Source organism: Polypterus senegalus, chromosome 11 (assembly GCF_016835505.1).
Source record: "Polypterus senegalus isolate Bchr_013 chromosome 11, ASM1683550v1, whole genome shotgun sequence".
Classification (NCBI taxonomy): Eukaryota; Metazoa; Chordata; class Cladistia; order Polypteriformes; family Polypteridae; genus Polypterus; species Polypterus senegalus.
Window position 1 is genome coordinate 1977719 of NC_053164.1, and position 20989 is coordinate 1998707.

The window sequence follows — 20989 nt, forward strand, 5'->3', positions numbered from 1 at the left end:
TTCACTGACATCAGTCCTGCTGCATGTCTAGAGAGAGGTGACTTTGCCACTCTGTGATGTAATGGTTTGAACAATAGAATTACAGAAGCCTACGAAAAAACTCATAATCCCATCCCACCTTTGCACCTCTCCATCGGTGTCTTTTGTTTTGTAAATGTGTCGATCAGCAGAAGCAGCAAGAAGTCAGCTGTCTCATCACAGCCTTGACAGAGCCCAGCTGGGGCAAAAAGTTCTCCCAGCTCAAGGCTCCTTATCTGTGTGTGAGATCTGGAGTTGTAGAAGGTAAATAATACAGTTTATTGTTATCTGGAATACATACATTTCACGTGTGTTCAGTGTCTACAAAGATTTGGGTAAGTGTAGGAAGAAAGGAAATGTAAGAAATGCAAGAAATGCCGAAAACATACCTAAAGCAAAAACGTTTTCCATGTTATACTAATAATGACGTGAAGTGTATAATGTGTGAAGACTTTAGTAAATATTAAATAAACATGTGTGCTTTTATTCAAGAATATGAGCAAAGAAAAAAAAAGGGTTTGATTTACATGTGGCTGTCAATGAGTTACAAACCCAAGCTGAAATGTCAATTGACAGGGAGTTTACACGTATTCTTGAATGGTGCAGAAGTAAGAACTGTTGCCTTATAATCCAAAGTTCGAGTTCGGGCGCTCCATGTTTTGAGTGAGGGTGGCCTCAGTGGAAGAAGACCCAGGAGGACCCATAAAAAAGTCAGACTGGAATTTGTGAATTGACACGCCATGATGCTTCCAGGAGAAGGCCCTTTGGAGAGATGATACAACACTAAAGCTTTTTGGCCAGTCACATCAGCTCCATGTCCACAGGCAAAAAAAAAAAATGATGCTTTCAAAGAAAAGAACACCAGACCCGCTGTGAAACATGGAGGAGGCCTGGTAAGGTTTTAGGGCTGCTTTGCTGCATTTGACATGGTGTGTCTTGAGTCTGTGCAGGTAACAACGAAATCTCAAGATGTTGTGGAGCGAAACGTTCTGCCCAGTGTCAGAAAGCTTAGTCTCGATCACAAGGCATGGATCCTCCAACAGGGTAAGGAGCCAAAACACACAGCTGAATGCATCCAAGAATGGTGGAGAACACAACGCTGGACTCTTCTGAAGTGGATGTCTAAGAGCCCTGATTTGAATCCCATTGTACTTCTCTAAAAAAACTGAAACACGCAGAAGACTTCCATCACACCTGACCCACCGGGAGCAGTTTGCTCAGGAGGAGTGGGCCAAACGACCTGCAGGCAGACGCAGAAGTGTCATGAAGACCTCCAGAAATGGCTTGTGTGCAGTGATTGCAAACTCCAAAGGTTGTGCAACAAAATATGAATTTAAGGGTCCCATCATTTCTGTCCATGACATTTTTACTTGTGTTATTATTATTTGAATTATTTGAAATATTCTGCCAAATCAAAACTCTAAAACAAAAAGTCAGATTTTTTGTTAAATACGGGATAAACAATGATGGGGGCCAATGATGTTGGTCAATTTCAAGTGATTTCAGAGTACAATTGTGGGTTCTTCATTTTTTTAGTGGAGGGAGTACTGTAGATGCCACATGGGCTGGACGGGCATCCTGGGTAAAAGAGGAGATGGTTCTTAACTTCAAATGTAGATAGGCACCCCAGCTGGGGAGGAAAAGGGGATTCATTTCACCCACTGCCAACAGGGGCTGGAACTTTTGACTGGCATATTAACTTTGGAAGGGGAACTGGGGGAGTGATATTCATATATTTTTGCATTGGCACATATGAGGGGTATTTTTGGGTTGGGTAGGATGGATGAAAGGGATTGTTGTTTTTTTTTTCTCCTCCGGTCTTTCTTTGTGTATAATACATTTTTCAGTTGTAATATATGGCTGGGGACCTTGCCCCACCGAGAGGCCTGGAGAAGCAGGGGACCAGGACAGGGGCAATTCCATCTCTAGGACATAAGAGGGCCACCATTCTGGATTGTGTGGGAGCCACGGAACTGAAGGGTTTAACCCTGTGGGGATCCGTGGCCACTGCCAGGGGACGCCCAGAGGACTAAGGAGCCTTGGACCGCAGCACTTCCTCCATAACAGGAAGTGCTCCTGAACCAGGAAGCAGGTACACAGGTGGCGCAGTGGTAGTGTTGCTGCTTTACAGTAAAAAGATTGTGGGTTTGCTTCCCGCATCCTCCCTGTGTGGAGAGCGCTTGTAGTAGTGGGAAAACCCAGAGTGCTTCCGGGTGCCCATGCAGCACTTCCGCCACACCAGGAAGTGCTGCAGGGAAATCATAAGGGAGCACATCCGGGTGCATTATAAAAGGGGCCGCCTCACTCCATTCAGGGAGCCGGAGTCGGGTGGAAGGGGATGGAGCTTGCGAGAGATGAGTGGAGGCGGCCATAGATAGAGAAGTAAAAAGGACTGAGCTGTTGTGGCTGTGTTGTTGTGCAGAAAATAATCGTGTGTGTTTGTACATCTGGAGTCTGTGTCTGGGCTATCTTTTACACAGTGCTTATGGATATTGTCCACTTTATTTTTTTTTCTCTCATTCTTTATGATCAGTTCGTCGGTTTGAATGGAACATTTTATAAAAGGTGTGTATGGTGCTGTACTGCAGGGAACGATATTGGTCCATCCTTTTTATCAGCTGCCTGAAAGTATGTCAGGGTAGTGGTAATGATCGACCCATTTCAATGTGGTGGGGCCGATCTGTTACAACACTTTAAAATATATATTATGGACACCGGGGGCTCACAGCTCCCCAAACAGCTGACACAACAGACAGAGGCACAAGTTCCAGGACAACACAGGTTTTTTTTTCAGTGGGGTAGCTCTTTTCTTTTGCTCCCCACCTGCTACGGTACAGTACAAAGCACCACATACTGTACAATAAATAAGCACACAGCTTCTCTCTCCTTCCACCTCCACTCCTCCTGGAAAGCTTTGTCTGCTTCCTCTCGACTCTGGCTCCCTGAATAGAGTGAGGCGGCCCCCTTTATAGTGCACCCAGTAGTGCTCCGGGTGTTCCACAATCTCCTTTCTGTTGTGTCACGCAGGAACCGTGAAGAGGATGGCTCAGCAATTCCCCATGCGCCCCCTGGCGGGGGCCATGGGCCCTAAGCAGGGTTGAGCTTCCATGCTCCAAACATGTGGTATTGTAGCAAGCCAGGGGGGCTGCCCTCTGTCATCCCCATATTCCCCGTGCAAGCTCCTTCTTCTGGCTCTTCCGTTATAGAGAATCCCAGCTGTCCGTTACAATATACTGTCACACACATGCGCATGGGAGGCAGCTAAAGGGTTAACGCAGATAGGCATCTTGGCTGGGGAGGAGAAGGGGATCAGACCCACAAGGAAGGATCAGAAGGGGTGGACAGACAGCCCATTGGAAGGAGAAGATGTCGCTTGGGTTTTTTTCCTCCCCCAGCATGCTAGATGGCAGCCGGTGCCCAGTGGGAAGTCCAGGAGGGTTGCAGTACCAGACTACATCTCCTGGCATACCCTGCTTGGGTCACTGGGTGCCACAAGAGGGCACTGCAGGGACACAAGCTCTCTGTTGTAATGTACTTTCATATGACCCGGATGTATTTCCATTGGGCAGTGGCCCTGGCACCAGAAATACTACAGGGTCTTTAATAAAATGGAAGTTACCCAGGCGAGTTGGACCTGGGAGGAAGGAAGGCAACACTCAACTGGTGAGAAAAGAGGGATTGTGAAAAAAAGAGAACCCGTGAATCTGTTTTTGTGTTTTTGCAACTTTGTGGAGGTATTTGGATGAATAAACCATCCCTTATTTGAACCCGAGGGGGTTTGGTGCTCGCTGACGCCCAGTGGTCTATCACAAGGGGTACCAACAAATTTATCAATGTCTGTACAGATGACGGCACCAAAAAGGCAAACAAAAACCAAATAGGGCAACATCATTTATTTTCTTACAGACAATGTCTTGTTTTCACCAGCCATTCTCTGTCTTCTGGACATTCTACAGTCTCAAAAATGACAACGAAAACTAAATGAACGGAAGCCAGTCCAGCATGTCTGGATTTATTTCCAATTTTGGGAGTCTGGTGTCACGACTTCCATGTTGTAAAGCTAAAACTGAGTACCAATTAATGGGACTGACCAACGGCTGTGCATGTTATCTTATTTATAATATTAGTTTGTTTTAGCCAAGTGGGTCCAGAGTTAGCATGCAGATAAATGAATACTAATAATAAGAAGACACCCAGCTCCATTACAAGTCTAACAAGAGACTGGGGGCCTAATTATGACTGCCGGCTTATTAATATCATTCATGAGTCTGTTTTTTTTTTTCTTTTAAACTGTAGGAGCTGCTGCTGTCTGGCAATTCAGAAGACATTGCTGACAGAAATCCTGTTCATTCGCTGAATAACAGTGGCAGTAATTGGCCACTTACACTCGGTGACTTGAGGGGGGAAAATTAGCTCAGAATGCTGAAAATGACACAGTGGGCGCCTTCTCTTCCGCTTCTAATGGATGTGCTCATTAGAGGAGAGCAGGCTCGAGGGGAGGATTTTTAGGGTGGACACCCATTTGGTGTAACTGGGCCCAGATGGTGGATGCAAGCACAATTCTTTACTCATTATGACACAGAACTTATGTAGAGTTTTTGTAGCATCTTTTTTTGGGTATACCATTGGTGAATTCCATTTTGCTGATGACCACTGTAAAATGGACGCTGTATAGCATCCGACACGGCACAGACTCAGACTCAGGCATGTGTAAAACACAAGAGGACTTTTATTTCTCTTCAGCTGGAGGGCACATCTTCCCCATGAACCCCACAGCTACAACGCAGTCCCAAAGCACTTAGAACCAACAACACAATCCAATCCTTCCTCTGGCACCACCACTCCTCCCAGGCAACCTCGTCCTCTTCCTCTGGCTCCTGAGTGGTGGATGCTGGCCCTTTTTATAGCCCACCCGGATCACCTGTTGCTAATTGCACTTCCAGGTGGGGCTGTTGAGGTGTCCAGGTTGGCTCCGGGATCCATGCAGCACCCCCTGGTGGCCACCCCAGATCCCCACAGGTTTGTGGAGAACTCCATTTCCCATGGAACCCTGCAGGTAACTGAGGCACCATCATCAACCAGGGAGGCTGCCACCAAGCGTCCCGGGGGAGGTACTGAGGAGCCCATGGCTGTTCCCCTGGAACATATGCAGCAGGGGCATACCAGCGGGGCATGGGACCCGGCTGCCTGTCACATCACTCAACAGTGACAAATGAAGACAACTCTTGCACTTACCAATTAGATAATCACTTCAATCCATTGTATTGTAATTTATACTGCCGGGGCCTGGAAGGATGGAAGGCTTTTCTTCCTCTGTTTCCCAGGATAAAGATTGAGAGCTTCGGAGGCAATGGCGACCTTAGGGCTCCAGTAAGACAATATGTGGTGGTGGGGTATGTCAGACTTGCCAACTCCTGTTGCTCCAGTTGCTTGTTTTGTCACTGGGCCATGTCAATTTACACAAGAGAAAATCACTCGGCGTGTCAAATTTAACGACTGTGTGACATCTTTCCAGCACAGTTGGGCTTGTCCCTTTTTCTGACAGTTAACAATGTGTTCTGCAACCACAAGGGGGTGCCTCTGAGCTCTGAACTACAGATGCAGTAATACCCAACACACTTCCAGGTTCAAATAAAGGCAAGTCAAGTCAAACTCTATGTACAAAGCACATTTACAGCGGCCAAAACTGAACCAAAGTGCTCTACAAGAAAGGGTAAAAGAAACACCGTAGTGCTGCCACATCAATAGAAGTAACTTGTTCTTCTCCTGTCCATCGGGTTTGCTTGTGTGGATAGTACTTACAGACTGTGATTGACAGCGGTGCCCCTGGAAGGTGGGACGTGTGTTTTTTCTTGGTTTTTTTTTTTATCTTCTGGGATCAATTTGTATAAAGAGCTCCATTTTAAAAGGAGAGAAGAACAGCCGAGAAGAAGACGGGGAAAAATTGGACTAAACAGATGAGCATCTGCCTGGGCCATGAGAAGTCCTGTAGCTCCTAAAGACCCCGACTGGAAGTCAGTGATTCACTTTTGAGTTGTGGATCTGGCGTTCCATTTATTCCCACGGACTCGGGTGAGCTCACGAAGACCTTATTTTTCTTTATCATGGCGCAGACTGACTATGAAGCATTTTACAGTTAAGACTTTCACTGTTCTGAGGTGGGTTGGCACCCAGCCCAGGATTGGTTCCTACCTTGTGCCCTGTGTTGGATGGGATTGGCTCCAGCGGACCGCCGTGACCTTGTGCTCGGATTCAGCGGGTTAGAAAATGGATGGATGGATGGATGGATGGACTTTCACTGTTTGGGGTTGGCATCCATTTACACTATTCATTTCACTTGCTGCCAACAGTTGGGCTGGAACTTTGGACTTGCATGTGAACTTCGAAAGGGGAACTGGGAGAGTGATCTTCTTATATAATACGCTACCGTGGCTGTCCGTTTGTCAGTCCAAGATTTTAAATCACCTGTAGTTTGCAAACCATTTGACCTATTGATCTGAAATTTAGTTCACATATACTATATGATGATTTTTGTTACTTTTTTAATTTTTATTTTGTTTTATTGCAGAATCAACTCTTGGCAGCAGGCAAGCAGGGTGGCCATGTGCTGCATGCTTACAGGCGCTGTTCTCATCCCTACCATCTTCGCTGTCACTTCCCTTACTACTAAGTTAGTGGTAACGATCAACTCATTTCGGTGCAGTGTGGCCGATTTGTTACAACACTTTAAAATATATATTGTGGACACCAGCAGGTGCAGAGCTCCCCAAAAAGGCAACACCACAGACTGAGGCACAAGTCCCAGGACAACATAGGCTTTATTCCAATAATACATTATATTTATATAAGGCGCCTTTCTGAGAACTCAAGGACACTGAACAAACAATAAATAAATAAATAAAAGACAATTATAAACAACTAAAAACATCAGGAAATATAAAAATTAAAACCAAACATAATCACTGTAATCATAAAGAAAAATCCATTTTAATCAGATGCGTTTTAAGTTTACATTTGAAGGATGACTATGATTTGATATTTCTAAGCTCGGTAGGCAATGCATTCCAGAGCTTGGCAGCAGAACGGTTGAATGCTCTGCTCCCCATGGTGGTTAGATGGGCGAGAGGGATGGTCAGATGGATGGAGGAAGAGGATCTAAAGTTACAGGAGGGAATGGCAACATGAAGAAGGTCAGACAGATATGGAGGGGTGAGGTTATGAATGAACCTTAAATGTTAATAGCAGAAACTTACAATCAATTCGAAATAGATGAGGTTCAAGTAATGATGCGTGCTGCAGAATTCTAGACTAGCTGAAACTTATGAAGAGATTTATTAGAGAGACCAAAGAAGAGTGAATTGCAGTAGTCCAGATGAGAAGTAACAAGACTGTGAACAAGAATGGCAGTGGTATGGGAAGTGTGGGATGGGCAGATGCGATTAATATTACGTAGGTGGAAGTAAGCAGACTGGGTGATGTTATTAATGTGAGATTGGAAAGATAAGAGTACTGTCGAGGATGACACCCAGACGCTTGACCTGAGGTAATGGGGAAACAACAGAGCTATCAATAATAAGAGAAAGATTATTGGCTTTGGATAATGATGATTTTGAACCAATGAGGAGAACCCCAGTTTTGTTATTGTTTAATTTAAGAAAATTCAAAGAAAATCAGAATTTAATTTCAGCAATGAGGTCAATAAGCGTAGGTGGTGGAAAGAAAGAGGTGGGTATACTAGCAAGGTAGAGCTTGGTGTCATCAGCATAACAGTGAAAATTAATGTTATGTTTACGAAAGAGATTGCCAAGGGGAAGAAGGTAAATAATAAAAAGAAGAGGCCTCAGGACAGAGCCCTGGGGCACACCTGAAGTAACAGTGTTGAGTTGGGATGTGAAGGTTTTAAGCTAAATGAACTGAGTGCGGCCTGACAGATAGGATCTAAGCCAATCAAGTGGAGTGTGGGTAATTCCAATCAGAGATAATCTAGTACGGAGAGTAGTATGACAAATAGTATCAAAGGCCGCACTCATATCAAAGAGGATGAGAATAGTAATTAGACCGGAGTCAGCAGCCATAAGAAGGTCATTGGTAATTTTAACAAGTGCCATGTCTTTACTTTGAAGAGGGCGAAAACCAGACTGGAACTTTAGATATAGATTATTATGAGATAAGTGGGAGTGGAGTTGGATAGCCACTATTTTTTCGAGAATTTTGGAGATAAAGGGCACATTAGAAATAAGGCGGAAAATATTGAAGTTAGTAGGATCAGCTCCAGGTTTGTTCAGTATTGGGGTTATATTTCAGTAGGGTAGCGCCTTTTTTTTTGCTCCCCACCTTATACAGCACAGTACAAAGCACCACACACAATAAAGAAGCACACAGCTCTTCTCCGTTTCTCTCTCTCCTTCCGCCTCCACTCCTCCTGGCAAGCTTCATCCATTTCCTCCCGACTCCGGCTCCCTGAAAGGGAGGAGTGAGGTGGCCCCCTTTTATAGACTGCCTGGAAGTGCTCCAAGTGTTCCACAATCTCCTTCTGGCTGCACTTCCAGTTGTGTCGCGTGGGAGCCCTGAAGAGTAGGGCTCAGCATTTCGCCCTGGTGGTGGCCACGGGCCCCAGCAGGATTGAGATTTTGTAACAAGCCAGGTAAGTTGCCTTCTGTCATCCCCTGGGAAGTATTGTCCTGTGCAAGATCCTTCCCCTGGTCCTTCCATTATTGAGGCGTCCAAGTTGGGTAAGAATCCCAGCTGTCCGTTACAATATACTGTCACACACGTGCGCATAGGAGGCAGCTAAAGGGCTTGAAAGAAGTTCATTCCTGGTTGGACCAGAAGGGTGGCAGAGTGTAATGACCCTTTTTCTTTTTTCCCCGCAGACCAAATGCCAATCCCTTTAACGTCACTTCCGGTTTCACCCTGGAAGACGTCACTTCCTCATTATGGCTTTAAAACCCACCCTGACTGTACCAAACCTGAATTCTGGTGTGTACTCTTGTCTCTAAAGGCCCTTGTTTCGCAACTTATTTCTACAATTTTGCAGCCATTTCAAAATATATGGGAGGCTTTCTTTTTGTGTCAAGGCTTGGTTATTTATCACAATACACATCACAAAACTGCAAACATAACCAACCACTACATAAAGGATGAACTCAAAACACCCACACTCATGACTACATATTGATAATCCTGAATGAACACGAGTTGACATATACAAACATAAGGTCAACTTGCTGTAGGATCAAATGCTAGTGAGAAGAGGGAAGTTTTTAATGATGAACTCGTTACTGCAGGATGAAGCGTTAGCAAGATATATTTACTGTTATTGAGCGGCTATGATGGTCGGGTCGGCATTGGTGACCTGGCACTTCCAGTACGGTCCATCCAGTTCTGTGAGTCGTGCCATCACAAGCTTTATACCATTGTCTAGTTCTGACTGTGACATTTCCAGTGATGTATAACATGTCCACGTTAGAAAAAAGGAATGTGGTCGGGGGAACAAAATTTTTGGCCTCCTTTAAGCCAAAGAAACACTTACGGGGTTGATGTGGAGGCCGGCCTTAGCCAGTGTCGCGAGGACAGCAGAGACCTGCAATAGATGCTCTTCCCAGGTGCCGGAATAGATGACGACGTCATCCAGGTAGGCGGCACTATTTGACTGGTGGGGCTTCAGCTTCAGGTCACTGGGGCCCTGTGCAGCCCAAATGGGAGGACCTTGTATTGCCAATGTCCACTAGGGGTGCTAAAGGCCGTTTTTTCTTTTGCAGATGCCGTTAAGGGAATTTGCCAATACCCTTTTGTCATGTCAAGGGTAGTCAAGTATCAAGTCGCACCCAGCCGCTCAAGTAGGTCGTCGATGCAGGGCATCGGGTAGGTGTCGAACTTGGAGACCTGGTTCAGACATCTAAAGTCATTGCAGACTTGGAAACGAGGATGATTGGACTGGACCAAGGGCTATGGCTTTCCTCAATAATGTCCATATCCAACATTCGTTGCACCAACAGTTCCACTTCGGTGCGTTTTGCCTCCGGGAGTCTATAGGGCCTCTCCCGGACGATTACTCCGGGGTCCGTGACTATATCGTGCGCAATCAGTGAGGTCCGGCCCGGTGACTCGCTCACTACTTCGGGGATGGCGTGGATAGTCTGGGTTATCTCTCGCCACTGTAAGGGTGTCAGCTCGTCACCAAGGTTAAGGGAAGACGTGCTAGCGAATTGGGAGAGGGATCTACGAGTGTCGGGAGACTCCTCCCTGTCCTTCCAAGGTTTCGCTCGGTCGACAATTAGGTTGTTTAACTAAATAGTCGACGAGCCCCTTTCTTTCCTTAACCTCGTATGGCCCCTGCCAGTGAGCTAGCAACTTGGAGTGGAAGGTAGGAACGAGCACCATCACTCGATCCCCCGGGCGGAATTCCCGGTGGACGGAGTTGCGGTTGTAACACCGGGCCTGCGCTGTCTGCGCAGAGTCAAGTGGTCCTTTAGGAGTGGCCTGACTTTAGCAAGCCTGTCGCGCAAATTGCTCAGGGGGTCTTGTGAGCGGATTGGCAGAAGTGTTCCCTGGCTTGTCCCTTCCCTGGCGGATACTTCAGGGTCAGGGTCCGTTGCCTGAGAAACATCCCCCGATGGGCCTGCGTCACTAGGGGCTGCCCTAGAGCACAGCATGGAGACCGTAGAAGGGGTGCCTCACCCCCTCATCACTAGACCTAGTGAGGCCCCGGGAGCGGTGTTCGTCTTACCGCATTTTCTGTGCGACCAGTCTTGTCCCAAAATTACTGGATAGGGGGTTCGGGCAACACCGCGACCGTCAAGTTGGATACCTGCCCCTTCCACGTGATGTAACAGCAGGCGGAACGGTAAGATATGGTCTCACCATGCACACAAGTGACTTGCAAATGCTGCGTAAGCCACTGTCACAGTAATACGTAATGGCAAGCAACAATGGTAATGTTGCTGCCGGAGTCAAATAAAGCCACCACCGAGTGCCCGTTCAATAACACCACTCCCGTGTTTGACTTGCCAGCGGGTGGGACGGAGTACAGTACCTTTCTGCGGTGGCCCAGGTGCAGTCCATCGGCTCCGAGGGGGTGTTGAGGGGACAGGTCGGCAGTAGATGGCCGGTCTCGCCGCATTTGTAACAGCGCGGCGAGGCCGGCTTTTCTTTGGGCCTTTGCGGTGCTTCCGCAGCGCGTCGAGAGGGCTCGGGGGTGGCCGCCCGTCCCTGTCGGTTCCCACGAGCGTGCCTTTCTGACCCCCCAGCTTAGTAGACCGGGAGCTGATGCTCCAGGACTTCCAGGAGGCCTGGCATATCCTTATAGGGGTGGCGCTGGACCTGCTGGGCGAGGGAGCTTGGCAAGGCGTTCACCAGGCCCTCACAGGCCACCTGCTCCATGACCTTCCAGGCTTGGGGACCTTCGGGCCGTAACCAGCGTTCCATCTTCCCCCAGAAGTCAAAGGCCTGTGCACAGGCCGGCTTCTGCGGGTCAAACTGCCAGCTCCGCCATTCGGTCGCCTGCTGGCCCGGTGTGATGCCGTAGCGTGCCAGGATCTCCTGCTTTAGGAGGTCGTAACTCACGGCCTCCTCCTCGGGGAGGTCGTAATAAGCCTGCTGCGCGGGTCCCTTCAGGTAGGGCACCAGAATGGACGCCCACTCAGACCGCTGCCACTTGGACCGCTGCCACTCGTTCCGGGTGGCCGTCTGTTCGAATATGCCCAGGTAAGATTTGATGTCATCCACCTCTGTCATGGGTACCAGAGGCGGGGGCGTTGGACGAGGCGGATCGGGTCTTACCCTTCGGGCTTCTGCCAACCTGGCCTTCGTTTCCTCCAACTCGCGGGTGGTAGCAGCTTGCGCTTACTGCAGGGCCAGGATCTGGGCGTTCATTCCCTGCAGCACTGTGTTGAGGTCTTGTCCTTCAGTCATCTCTCTCGGACTGGTATCCTGCTGACTACGCCACTGTAAAAGATGTAACAACAAACAGCATAAAGGTTTGGGGTTGTCTGGTCCCGTATATTGTAGATAATCCACAATTTAATAAATCAAAATCAGGTCAAATATAAACAAAACAGTTCATATGCGCGACACCATTCTGAGGCGGCGGCGGCCATTTATAGGGTAGGACCAGGAAGTGGAGAAATGCTGGGAAGGAACGGTGAGTGAGGATAGGACTGCTGACGTCAGGAAAGATGGCGGAGGAAGGGTGGAAGTAGACGTACTGCGGGAAGGCTTATGATGGCGGAGCGTCTCTTTTCCTGGAAGACATTAAAGGAGAAAGGTTAGTACCCCGCCACTCCCAGCCGACGAACGTTTTTCGAAGTGGTTTAAGGTCCATCCGTGGTCTCCTACACGCGCGTGCGTGACAACAGATTAAAAATGACCACTGTTGGGACATGTGGAAGATGAATGTTCTCTTCGTTCCCTTGTACTAATTCATGTCTGAGAAGTAAGCTTTACAAAACCATGTAATAGCATGCTTTGTTTTAGCAAACAGAAAAATATTTGTGCAAAGGACTCAAGGTCTGAGCATTCCACACATGAGTCTGCCTTATCACGTTTTCCCTTAGCTTACATCTGAACGGCATAACAAAAGGGGCCAAGAAATCAAGTTGCATAAGGGGCATTGAAGGGGCTCAAGAATTGTGTATAATAAAGTGTTGACTGTTGCATTTTATAATGATATTAAATCACGCATTCTAGGGGTATAAAACTGGACCCCACCCAACAGACGGGGTTCAGAAGAGCCCCGACGCTGTCATCTACATTTGATTGTCTGCTTTTCTGAAACTCTTCTCACCGTGACTCTGAAAAATAAAGCTGCTTTGTAACCACACCTGCTGTCTGGTCTGAGTTTTCGTCCACAGTTTTGGCGCCCAAATGTGGGACAGGAGACGGCAGACGGCTCCTCGTGCCAAATCATCCAGAGGACCGTGGTGGAGCCGATTCCGGCCGGGTCGGGTCCAGCTTCGGTAAATGTAGGATTGGCCTGCCTTGGGCGTTTCCTGCATGGGGAGTCCCTGACCTCCTCTTAGCCGATACGAGGCACGATTGGACGGGCATTTCCAGGCCGGTGGACGGAGGTGCGGGGAGTAGATCGGGGGATTCCTGTTAGTTTGACTGGTGTGCTGGAAGTAATACGAATATAGAAGGAAAAGGGATAAAAAGCATATGCAAAATAAAGAATAAGAAAGCATACTGTATGGAAAATACATAGGAGGGTTCTAGGGGCTCACAGAAAGTGGCTTTGGGACCCTACGGAAAACAGCACAGTGTGAATGTTAGCTAGTCACCCCTGTGGAAAGGATTAGAAAAGGGGCGAGTGGCACGCACCTGTAATAATTTGAGGAACGGGGGTGAAAGGGCGTATTTAGAGAATGTGTGTCTAAATAAACGGGAGGTCGAGTTTTTCATCCGCTGTCTGGTCATACTCTTGTTTCAAAGGGTTGCAAGGGTTGCTAAGGTGACGGAGACAATACCTTGGCAGATTGACGCATACAAACCGTCTGATGAAGGGATCGGGGTAAAAACTTCCATATCCCGGACTCCACGGGGCATATTTATGTAGGATTCTGCTGATGCGAATAAACGAACACAAAGTCACCTGAAGCTGTAATCCTGGAATAGGAGCGGACGGCGGGTGGATCAGGGTTTATCGAGGGCTGAGTCACTTTTTGCTGAGATCCTGCCACTCACTATGGGAAAAACAATCAGCAAGCCAGTCAAAAAGTCCCCCAAGAGCCCTAAAAACCTAATGTAAGGAGGATTATTTTCGGGGGATCGACAGGCTCCTAGTGCGCTGTCGGGATTGAAAGGCGGATCCCCTAGAAAGCTCATTGAAAAGAAGACAGGATTAGATTTTAAAAAAGCATGTAGGAAGTGGAATAAGACAGTGAAGGTAGATGGCCAGTGGAGTGATATGAGTGAGATACAAGTTAGAAAAATACTGTGCAGAAATACACAGGGTTGTTGTAATGGTAGTCCTTATCGGATGGATATGTATGACAGATGGGAATTGGTTATTAAAGACCATACGTTGGAAGCGGCACAGAAACGGAAGGAGCTTTTAGTTGCTGAACTTAAGAATAGAAAGGAAAAGGAAGAGCTGCTTATAGCTTTACAGAAAGTGCAGGCTGATACGGGACCCCAGTCTGAAGGAAGGAGGAAAAGGAGGGATAAAAAACACCCTTTATATCCCATGCTCTCTTCCCCAACACTTTACCCACAACCCCTTCCACCGCCACATTCAATCATTGCCCCAACGGCTCCTGTGGTTACCGATGCCCCAGCTACTGATGATTTCTTTGACGAACAATATAAATGCGACCCCTCCTCACTTACAGATCCTGATGATGAGACTGATGGCCTCTTGTTAGGGGCTATGGGAGGCTCTTCTAACTTACATAAAAAGCCCTCCATTTCACAACGTACTAGAAGCAAAACCCTCCGACATAAGTCCCCTGAAAACCTTACCCCGTTTAAGTCCCCAAAACCTTTAGCACCCACATTTTCATGCCCTTTAATTGAGGTCCCTAACCCCCGACATGATCCCACACTACCCCCAGGAAATGCTAACCCCACTACTGTAATGATACATCGTAACTGGGATATTCAAGAGCTGAAAGACGTAGTGTCTGAATTGCCTGATCGTAAGGTAATCAGTGGGTTGAAGTTTGTGGAACAGATGCAGCAACTAGATAATATATACAAACCCAGTGCAGCCGAGTGGACCCAAATGCTAAGCAGAAAGTTGGGCACTACTTGGGCTACTATCAATCACGGGCAGCATAACGGAGAACAGTGGCAGTGGAATGAGGCATTGCCTCGTGGACAAAATAATGAGGGTCCTTTCCTTGCTCAATGGGAACACGTGAAAACTGCAATAGCTGCAAAATATAAAAAGGGCACCGACTGGTCCCTTATTTCAGCTGCCAAACAAAAGAAAGATGAGACAGTAGATGAATGGGCACACCGCATTCAGGACTTGATGCAAAACCATTCTGGTTTAGAAAGCCCAGATGACCATATCAAGGCAGCAGTTCCTCCTTTTGTGCCAGGACTCAGAAGTGATATCCAAAATAATGTACGCATCTCCTGTATTGGATGGGAAAATGCCACCTTTGATGAAGTAAAAAGACACGCTGAACACGCTGAACGACAGACAAAGCAAAAAGAGTCAGATACACAGACCAAGTTAATCACGGTACAAATGACTTATTATGCAGGTGGAGCCGCCTCAGGCTCAGTTTACCGAGGACAGGGGCGAAGCCAGGGGAGAGGTCATGGATTTTTTCTTCCTAATCCGAATTCTTCATCTGGTCAGCCGCCTCTCCCCTTAGATCAGGCACCTACATCTTATGCTTGTTACAGGTGCGGTGAGACTGGACACTTCCGCCGCAATTGCCCACATAAGTTTCCTCCCCCACCTCCCTTACCTGAACCTGAGGATATTTCTTGGTCCTAGGAATTCGCAGGGACCCCCAGCCATTCTCTTCAGTCTCCTTTGCTCACTTGCCATGTGGACACAGATCCTTTATTGACTTTGCTGGTGAATGGCACTGAAACTGCTTTTCTAGTCTGCCTCGAACAATAAATTGACTGTACTTACTGCTTCTGGACAACCTCATGTTTTGCTGGTGTCTAAACCTCTTCGGGTTCAGCTTCATTCCAGTGGTTCCACTTTGATGCACTGGTTTTTTATTAAATCTGCTCTGCCCTGTTAATCTGTTAGGAAGGGATCTGATGACTAAGCTCTCCCTCTCTATTTCTCTAACCGAACGAGGGTTTTACTGTTCTGTTCCTAAACTCCTGTGCCAAACCTCCCCTCACACTAATCCCTCTTTTGCAGCCAGGACCCTGAACATCTCCTCACACACCATTCTCCTTAAAGCCCTACACTTTTTTCCTTCATGTCTTTTTCCCCACTTGCAAGTCCCCAACACCCTCCACTGCACTGCCCAGTACTTCCCTGCTGAAGTGGACACACCTTGGTTAGAATCTTTTCACTCTTCAGGCACTAGCCTAGAGACCCTCCATATCCCTTGCATTATTTTCTCATCCAACAAAGCTGCTGCTCCAGTGCACCTCACATATTCACAAAGCGTTTTCTATTTAGGAGGTTCGGTTCCCCATGTTTTCTTTAGCCAAATCTAGCACCGTTCACTGGGTCGAAGTTGGGGAATGGGTGGGACAATGTCTTGATAGGACAGACTGGTTGCATGTTGCTCCAGGTATTTTTGATACTTCAGATCATTTGATAACTAAGGTTTTTCTCAGGGATGACTTTCCAGTTATCCATTTATTGTGCCATCCCACTTTTTCCACATTTTAATTACAGACTTCATATCCCTCCTCACTTCCCAAGGCACTTTGGTCCCAAGGGAAAAATGATTATGGAAGGATAGCACACTGTGAGCCACTGGTGATTTACCCAAAATTGTCCTTCCACCCGCATCTGAAAAATAAAGCTGCTTTGTAACCACACATGCTGTCTGGTCTGAGTTTTCGTCCACAGACAGTCCTAATATAACAAGACAGGCCATTCCAGAGAAGAGGAGCAGCTACACCAAAAGCCTGATCCCCCCCTTTGCTTCCACCCTGACGTCGGCACAATGGAGAGCTGCTGGCTAGTTGACTGCCATGCACTTGTTGGCACATACAAGTTGAAGAAGTTCCAAGAGGTAAGATGGGGGTGTTTCATTCAAACATTTAGAAACACGTAATAGAGTTTTAAAAGTGATTCTGAAACAGGTCGGTAGGCAATGGGGCGAAGTCAGTCTTGGTATCACTTATTAGAGATGGTCAATAAGCAAGCAGCAGCATTCTGGGACAGCCATCAGATGTATATGATCCGCCACAGCAACAGCAACTCCCTGAGTATGACAGCCATCAGAGCAACCAGACCAATAAAAAGTGTACCCACCTACAAAGATCTGACCGATCCCAGGTCTGTGCACCTGAAATGTGCAGTTTACGAAGCTCCTCTGACAGCAGAGGAAGATGATCATAATGCCAGAGAGACAACACATTCCACACACCTACCCGGCCAGGCCGCATTAGATTGGGATCCAAGTGCTGCCGTGCAGTGGGCAATGCCTCAGCACCACACCAGTTCTGATCCCCAACAGACCTGATCCCACTGTCTCTCCAAAAGGTTTTCACTCTTCTGGGGTTGAGGTTCCCGAGGTCTTTTTGCAAGCAGCCTTACTGTAGGTGGCTGCAGCGGAGCTACTCCATTGGAGTCCTGTCTGCCATTTCAGAGCTGCATGAAGTTTTTATGGTGGCCAATCCTGCCACCAAGCCCGAACTATTCTCTGCAAGTTGGAGGGCCACTTGCAGGGCCAGATGCAGTTTAACGTCATACCCCAGCCACACTTTATATCCTCACTACCATCTTATTGTCAGGTTTAGTACAGAAGTTATTACCTTACAGAGTGCATTTTCCCCATGAAGTCACCATTTATGAAGTGCCATTTTTCACACCACAGAGCAGACAGAGCTAGTAGTGTTGATGCTTATCTTGCCTGTTTGCAGTTATGGCTTCCCTTCAAACTCAGTCCAACAGGCCCGCTTTTCCTGCAATTTTCATGCAATTTTGAGGTAACCAGCAAAACAGCATCATCTGGAAACTGACAGGTACAACATTAAATCGATATCAAGGGGAATTCACACCCTAAGATCGCTCAGCAGTTTCGATACTCTAGTTCCAAACAGATCAGAAGCCACTTCAAAGCCTGGCATGAAAAGAGCATTGCTGGAGAATCAGTGCATTATCCCTGCAGACAAAAGGCTGGAACTCTGCAGAGGCCCCAGCTGCACAGCACCATGATTAAAATGGACAGCACTAAGTAAAGCAGCAGGTAAAGCTGAAAACAAAGGAAGAAGCTGGGGATAAAAATGAAAGCATTGATGACAACCTGGGAGGATGGAAACACAGTGAGGGCCTACACCTACAGTACAGAAACACACCGCAATGAAAGAAAAGATGTCGTTGGCTGCCAAAATACAAAAAAGGAAAGTCCTAGAGAGAAAAAAAATATGAGGGACGTTCAAAAAGTTTCCGCACATTTGTTTTCATTGGAAACGGTGAAGGCAGGAGGAAGGAGTAGTGATTGGTGGTGTCTGAGAGTGTCATGTGATTAGTTCTGTCTGGCATGCCAGCTGCCTTTGCAGTTTAGTATAAGAGTTGTCACCCTGTGGTGAAGATGGCTGCGAAACTTAGAAACTCCACCAAAGAGGAACACCGTTCTGTTGTACACTTTTTGTGGATGCTGGGAGTACAAATTCATCTCCACATGTGTGCTCAGTATGGGGGATACATTTCTCGTAGTGTCGTCTATGAGTGGATTGAAATGTTCAAAAATGGCTATATTATATTAGTGTGATGGATGCAGAGCACTACAGATGTCCAGCTACAACAACAACAACAACATTTATTTCTATTGCACATTTTCATCCAAAGTGCTTTACAGGATGAAGAAAAACAAAATAGACAAAATAGAAAAAAAAATTATGCAATACTAATTAACTTAGAATAAAAGTAAAGTAAGATGGTCAGGGAGGAGAGAAAAAACTCCAGATGGCTGGAGAAAAAAAAAAATCTGCAGGGGCTCCAGGCCACGAGACCACCCGGCCCCCTCTAGACATTCTACCTAGTCCTCATGGTATTCAGGCTTCTCATGGAAGGACTTGATGATGACGGTCCTGTGGACTTCTGGTCTTTAATCCATCAATGGAGGGACATCACAGTGCTTTAATTAGGTGGTGGGGGTGCAGATCAACACGACAGAAAACCGGAAAAAGAAGAGAAGAGAGAGTAGGGGTTAGTACAAATTTCAGAGCCACCATGAATGATAAAGATAATTAATTACATATACAGAGTATCAGAGTTAAACTAAAATGAAACTATGAGAAAGCTGTATTAAAATAATGTGTTTTAGCAGTTTTTTTTAAAGGTGCTCTACTGTATTAGTCTGGTGAATTTCTATCAGTAAGCAATTCCAGATTTTAGGTGCATAAGAGCAGAAAGCCGCCTCACCACTTCTTTGAAGTTTAGCTCTTGGATTAATAAGCAGACCCTCATTTGAAGATCGAAGGTTAAAATTTGGAATATAAGATGTCAGACATTCTGAAATATAAGATGGAGTGAGATTATTTAAGGTTTTGTAAACCATTAGCAGTATTTTAAAGTCAATTCTAAATGACACAGGTAACCAATGTAGTGACATCAAAACTGGAGAGATTTTCTTTTCCTAGTTCCTAGCTACAATCGTGAACCATAAAGAATGAAGAAAGAACCCTGGAAATGATTCACAAAAGCAGAAGAATAACAGTTGAAGAGGTTGTCGGATCTGCCTATGCCCTGACTCATGATAGCCTTAAGTTCTGTAAAGTGTGTGCTGGGTTGGTGCCTAAGCAACTCACAGAAGGGCACAAGCGCAAGCGATTAGTGCATCCGTGGCTGCGTGCTCAACCAAAAACATTTTTTTGCTGATGACATTAAAAAGTTAGTATGACGCTTGGAAAATTGCTTCACAAAGGAAGGTGATTATGTAGAAAAGTGATGTAGTTTATTTTTGAAATTCATAATAAATAGAGTTAAAGTTTTTCAGTGTCCCTCGTATATACAGTATATATATATATTGTGGTGGACGGCCAGGGACTTTGCCTGGCCGGGATGACTGTATAATGGATGGGCTGGGAGAGAGAGTTTCTTCAGGGCCATATCTTCCCCCGGGAGGACAGAGGGCAGCCCCCATGGACTGCTACAGCACCACAGATTTCTGAAGAGTTTGCAACAGCCCTGTTGAGTTCCGTGGGTGCCTCCAAAAGGTGCTGCAGAGCCTGCACAGCTGTACTACGTTGAGCTTCCGCCACACCCAGAAGTGCTGCCAGAAGAAGATCACCAGACACTGGTAGCACTTCCAGGTACCCTATAAAACAGGGGTCCCCAGCTCCAGTCCTGGAGGGCGCCAGTGGCTGCAGGTTTTCATTCTAACCTTTTTTTCTCATTTAGCTGCTAATTAACTTCTTTTAAAACACTGCTACAAACTCAATATTTTAACATGGCCTTCTCATAGCTTTATTTTAGTTTAACCCTTATACTGCTACCTACTTGGGGGGGTTAATGCACCCCTGAACGCCAAATACTTTTTTGCTGCACTTTTCAAGGAAACGTCAAAATTCACCAAGAAAAAGTGAAATTTTAATGGAACGCCTATTTTTTTTCATGCAAAGAGCATCACAATTACTACAAAACTGATCATTTTGCACACTGCCAATGAACTGTAAAAACTAGTGCAACAATCTCTTATTATATGTACAAGGAGCAACTAACGCCATTGATGAAATTCAATAAATCACAGAGCCAACTGCACTTGAACTGGCTGCACGCAGAGCACACAGAGGCCAACGCTGACTCTGACAGGCTAGTTTAGTGCAGTGGCTGAATCCAAGGGACAATGAGGCTGACTCGCTAGTGGGTGCCATTGGTACAGAGCTTCCTGCACAACGAATGTACGTCACGGACTGATCAGCTCCGGTGTGCTGGCAAATTGCACTGGGAACCAACTATAGCCTGTTCCGGTGGTTTAAGGGTTAACCCTGATATTCTGTATGTGCATTTAGTTATCCATTTTTTTAATCATGGGTCCTCAATCTGTACTAACCTCTACTCTTCTCTGCAGTTCTTTTTCTGGTTTTCTGTGGTGGCGACCTGCGCACACACCACCTGATCAAGGCACCGTGCAGTACTTACATTGATGGATTAAAGGCCAGAAGTCCACATGACCCTCATTGTCTAATTCTTCTACGTGAAGCCTGAAAATCATGAGGAATGATTGAGAACATTGATGTTAGGTAGAATGCCTAGTGGGGGCTGGCCGGGAGGTCTCATGCCCTTGGAACCCCTGCAGATTTTATTTTTATTTTCTGTCCCCCTGGCCATCAGACCTTACTTTCATTTTATGTTAATTAGTATTGCCTAATT